Raw genomic sequence first — 6,000 nt, 5'->3', positions numbered from 1 at the left:
CTCCATTCACTGTATAGGTCCTGCCCATGTTAGACTTTCCAAAATAAACACTTTGCATTTCTCTGTATTAAATTCCATCAACCATTCCTCAGCCCAACCGATCAAGATCCTGCTGCAATTTCTGACATCCATCTTTACAATCTACAATACCACCCACTTCCTGAGGTGCCGCTATGGTGCCCGCCCACAGGTCGGCGGGACCTCACCCGAAGGCTCAGCGGTCAGGATCATGGACCCACCCGAAGCTCGTCCAGACCCGCTCAAAGGCTTGTCGGTCGGCGGAACACACCCGGCATGTCGGATGGCAGGACCAGTAACCTGCCTGGAGGCTCATCGCTGCTCACCCGAAGGCTTGTCGGACCGGGAACCCACAAAAGGCTCGTCAGGTGGCATAACCGGGAGGGAGCTGGAGATGTGGGGCGCTAGGAGTGGGCCGGTAGGAGGGTGATGCTTCCAGCGCCTTCAAAGTCAGCTGCAAGACGTGGCCCCAGGACACAAAGATGGCGAGCAAGAAGAGGGGCGTCTGTTCATGGGAACTGCTCCAGTACATCGAGCGTGCGGGCTGATCAGACTCTGCACTTGGAATAATGGCGCCAATGAGGCGCCCGCAAGTGTAATATATGCAAAGATAATTTCACTGTGCAGCTGCATATGACAATTAAAGCCATATTGAAATATTGAAACTTGCTAATCGTGCCTTGTGTGTTCGCACCCAAATTATTGATATAGATGACAAACAACAATGTGCCCAGCACTGATCCCTGAGGTATACCACTAGTCACAGGCCTCCAGTTCAAAAAGCTACTTTCCACCATCACCCTCTGCTTCCTTCCATGAAAACAAATTTCTATCCATTCTGCTATCTCTCCTTGGATCCCACATGATCTAACCTTCCAGAGCAGCCTACCATGCGGAACCTTGTCAAATGCCTTGCTGAAATACATATAAAACAAATGTCTATAACTCTGCCCTCATCAACCTTTTTGGTCACATCTTCAAAAAACAATGGTCTGGATATTAAGGTGAAATTTCAATATCCTACACAGAGCGTGTGAGGATCTCCTTGTCCACATCCAACATGTGGGAGTTATTTTCAGCACACACTATGTACCATAAGGAAAGGACAAGTCCAAGAAACTCTGTCTTCAAGGATGTCAAGGGATGTCAAGAGTTGGATAATCAATGAAAGGAGGCATATGGCAGTGAACGAGAACTGAGAATGGGAGGGATATAGGATGAGTACTTAAAAAAAGAAATTAGACGAGCAAGAATGGAGCACTAAATACAAATGGAGAATTCAAGGACAGGAGCAATGAAATTCAAGGACATGTTATCATTAAAAAAGGGCAATGTATTTTTAGCAAGCTTAAATATGGAGAAATCCTCAGGAACTCAGATGTATCCCAGGCTACTAGGACAGAGATTTTTAAATGAGCTGCCAAATGAGCTGCCAGATGACTAAAAGTTCAACAAATGTTGCATCTTTACTGAAAAAGGGCAGCAGGAATAAGCCAAGTAATTCCAGGCCTCTACATTGAACGTATGTAGTGGAGCAGTTACTGTAAAGAGTTCTGGGGTACATCTGGTGGCAGTCAGCATCACCTTGCATCATCCAGTCTGGTCAATCTAATTGAATTTGTCAAAGAATACAATGAAGACATTCACAATCACTGTATGATTGATATCATCTATGTAGACTTCAGCAAAGCATTTGACAAGGTCCCATGTTGAAAAATAGTCCAGAAGGTTACAACATGGTTACAGCCATGCAATTTAACAAATTGGGTTCAAAGTCGTTCAGGGAATAGAAGCCAGAACCATGCGGACGCTGATTTTGTGCCTGGAAGCCCGTGACCAGTGGTGAACCACGTCATTGTTTATTAACCATCTGGATGTGAATATACAAAATATGATTAGTAGGTTTATAGAGGGCATGAACATTGGTAGCATTGTTGATAGTGAGGAGAGTAGTCAGGGTGCAGAACAATATTGACCAGTTGACACAGTGAATACAGACAGAATTTCATCCTGAAAAGCGTGAGGTTATGAACTTTGGGAGAACTAAAAGGGTAGGACACACATAATTAATTTATAAACCCCTAGAGAGTACACGATGAAAGTCCAGCTGCCTCCGACATGCTGGTGCCAGACTGGCAGACATTCCTGACTGCTCTTATTAATCTACTTTTAATTTACTATTTTAAATGTGCTACACAGTCAATTCTCCAGTAAACCTGATGAGTTTAAAGGGCTGAGGGTTGAAAGATGTTGGTTAATGCACAAAGGGACACAACGTGCTGGAGTAACTCAGCGGGTCAGGCAGCATCCTTGTAGAACATGGATAGGCGACATTTCGAGTTGAGACCCATCTTCAGAGCATGGGATGCAAGGGCCCAGTGAGTTGAAAAGGGGGAGTCTGAAACTGACTCTCGTAAGTTTAAAAAAGTATGGGGAAAAGGGCAAGTTTAAAAGGAGCAATAGAAAAAGGAGACACAAGGAAATGTAGATGCAGATATACAAAGAGACCCAATGTGCTGGAGTAACACAGCAGGTCAGGCAGCATCTCTGGATAACATGGATAGGTGATGTTTCGGGTCAGGACCCTTCTCCACCGAGTGTGAAGGTGGTGGGAGGATTGGAGAAAGCTGGAAGAGAGGTGAGAGCAGGACAATGCCTGGCAAGTGATAGGTGGATAAGTGAGGGGATTTGTGAGAACCAGACAGCCAGTGCTGCACCATTAGGATTTCTGAACAATGGGTAAACAGATTCTAAAGTTTAACAGTATTGGGGAACAGAGGGAACAGATGCAAGTATCCCTGAAGGTGATAGTGCAGGTAGATAGGATAAGACACATGCATCCAAAGAAGGGTCCCAGCCCAAAATGTGTATCCAAGTTTTCTAGAGATGCTGCCTGACCTGCTGAGTTACTCCAGCACTTTTTGGCTGAAAGAAAGTAAGTGTTAATTGCAGGTAAAAGTCCCTTTAAAAAGAGCGCCAAAGGGACACTAGCAGGCAATCAGTGAAGAGCATGCCTCCAAACTCATCAGAGGAAGGCAGGATAGGAGTGACTACGTGGATTGGCTGATCAATTAAATTAGAAGTTTGGTAAATTGGCCAATTAGACAATTTAGTGACTGGTATAAACAAGGCTTGCACAAGGGGTGCAGCCCTGTCGAGGGAAGTGCCCTGTGAGAAAAGTGCGAGTCTTCGGCTGCGAGTCTTCGGCTGCGAGTCTTCGGCTGCGAGTCTTCGGCTGCGAGTCTTCGGCGGCGAGTCTTCGGCGAGGAGGCTGGGGTGAGGAGGTTACAGTTGTTTTTGAGCCTGATTTGTTTTTAGACAATAAAGTAATGGCAGATAAGTTGGTGCAGTGTGTTTCCTGCAGGATGTGGGAAGGTAGGGACACCGCTGGAGCTTCTGGGAGCTACATCTGCAAGAACTGTGTCCAGGTGCAGCTCCTGAATGGACGTGTGGTGGAGTTGGAAAAGCAGCTGGATGACCTCAGGGCCATCTGGGAATGCAAGAGTTTCCTGGACAGGACCTACTGTGAGGCTGTCACGCCAAGGGTCCAGGTCGAACGAAGGTGGGAGACTGTTTCAAGGGGGAGTGAACGTGGACTACAGGAGACCCCGGTGGCTGTGCCTATTGCAAACAGGTACACCCTCTTGGGAGCTGTCGGGGCAGAAGACGCTTCCAGTCCGAGCGGCGGACAGGTTGGTGGCTCTAATCCAGGCAAGGAGACTCGACCAGGGAGACCGAAGTCAGGAAGAGCCATAGTAGTGGGTGGCACCATTGTCTGAGGTACGGACAGTAGATTCTGTGGCGGAAGGCGGGACTTGAGGATGGTCTGTTGCCTCCCTGGTGCCAGTGTTTAAGACATCACGGACCGGCTTCAGAACATCCTAATGAGGGAAGGTGATCAACCGGAAGTAGTTGTGCACGTGGGCACGAACAACGTTGGGAGGAAGAGGAAGGAGATATTGCAACGTGAGTTTAGAGAGTTAGGAAGACTGAGAAGTAGGATGTCGAGGGTGGTTATCTCTGGACTGTTACCTGTACCTCGTGCTGGTGAGGGCAGGAACAGAGAGATTTGGGATATGAATGTATGGCTGAGGGGCTGGTGCAGGGAGCAGGGATTTAGATTTCTAGACCACTGGGATCTCTTCTGGGGTAGGGGTGACCTGTACAAAAGGGACAGGTTACACCTTAACAGCAGGGGGACCAACATTCTGGCAGGCAGGTTTGCTATTGTGGGTTTAAACTAAGTAGTGGGGGGGGGGGGAGGGGTTGACAAATTGGTAATATGAAGATGGAGTTAAAGGGGAAGCGAATACAAGAGAAATTGCAAAGGACTCTCGAATAAATGGGAAGGGAAGTTCTAGATGGGATAAGAGAGAAAGGTCAGGGCCAATTGTGACCGGTGTGAGAGGGGAGGTGAATACTGAAGTGAAAGTGTTGTATTTAAATGTGAGAAATATAAAAAATAAAGTGGATGAGCTTGAGGCTCAGTTAAACATTGGCAAGTATGATGTTGTGGGAATTAATGACTTGGATGAAGGTATTAAAAGTACCATTAGCAAATTTGCAGATGATACAAAGCTGGGTGGTAGTGTGAACTGTGAGGAAGATGCTATGAGGTTGCAGGGTGACTAGGACAGGTTGTGTGAGTGGGCGGATGCATGGCAGATGCAGTTTAATGCCTTCATCACCTCCCGTCTGGACTACTGCAATAGCCTCCTCTATGGCGCACCCTCAAAAATCATCAGTAAACTTCAATACATTCAAAACTCCGCTGCCCGTCTACTCACCCACACCCCGATCCGTGACCATATCACCCCCGTCCTTTACAAACTCCACTGGCTCCCCATCCCCCAGAGAATCCAGTACAAAATCCTCCTCATAACCTACAAAGCCCTCCATAACCTGGCCCCATCCTACCTGACTGACCTCCTCCACAGGCACACTCCCACCTGCACCCTCCGCTCTGCTGCTGCCAATCTCCTATCCCCCCACATCCGGACCAAACTCAGATCCTGGGGGAACAGGGCTTTCTCCATCGCTGCTCCCACCCTATGGAACTCACTACCCCAAACCGTTAGAGACTCCTCCACACTCACCACATTCAAAACATCGCTGAAGTCTCACCTGTTCAGTACTGCCTTCAACCACTGAAGGTCACCTCACCTTCTGTCTCCTTTCTCTGTTCGTTTACTTATTTACTTATTTATCTATTTATTCATTTCCCTATGTTCTCTAAATCTCTGTAAAGCGCCTTTGAGTATATGAAAAGCGCTATATAAATAAAATGCATTATTATTAAAATGCATTATAAGTGTGAGGTTATCCACTTTGGTGGTAATTATTATTAAAATTTATTAAGCAGACTCATGGTCCATTAGAATACACATACAGCACACAGTATATACATATAAAATTAAATTAAATTAGAAAAGGCAACAATCCCAATGTTTCCACATAGGTGACAGGTATCTCACGGCACTGAAACCAGGATTTACCAGCAGCACAAGGATGGAATTCTGAGAACCATTCAATCGGCATATAAATTTAAACATGAGATTCCTCAACAGGGCATGAAACGTATTGACTCCTGCACTACAAAACAGTTCACTTGCACTGCACCACCTTGGCTTTCTAAGCAATATGCGCATGCAGTCATTATAGGCAACCTTAAGTTTATGAATGCTTGACTTATTAAACTTTATCCACAAAGGAGCAGTGTAAAGAGGAGTACAGTACGCTCTAAACAGGTTTATCTTGACATTTCCTGAGCACCAGTGGAATTTCCTAACCAACATGTTAGCTTGTGCATACAACATGTGGCGCTGTCTATACATGTCCTAAGAATAGGAAGGCAGAGTTTTATCTGAATGATGTCAAGTTAGGAACAGGGGACGTACAACGAGATCTGGGTGTCCTAGTGCTTCAGTCACTGAAAGGAAGCATGCAGGTACAGCAGGCAGTGAAGAAAGCCATGGAATGTTG

Source organism: Rhinoraja longicauda, chromosome 1 (assembly GCF_053455715.1).
Source record: "Rhinoraja longicauda isolate Sanriku21f chromosome 1, sRhiLon1.1, whole genome shotgun sequence".
NCBI lineage: Eukaryota > Metazoa > Chordata > Chondrichthyes > Rajiformes > Arhynchobatidae > Rhinoraja > Rhinoraja longicauda.
The sequence above is the reverse complement of the archived record's forward strand: the minus strand, read 5'-3'. Positions refer to the sequence as shown.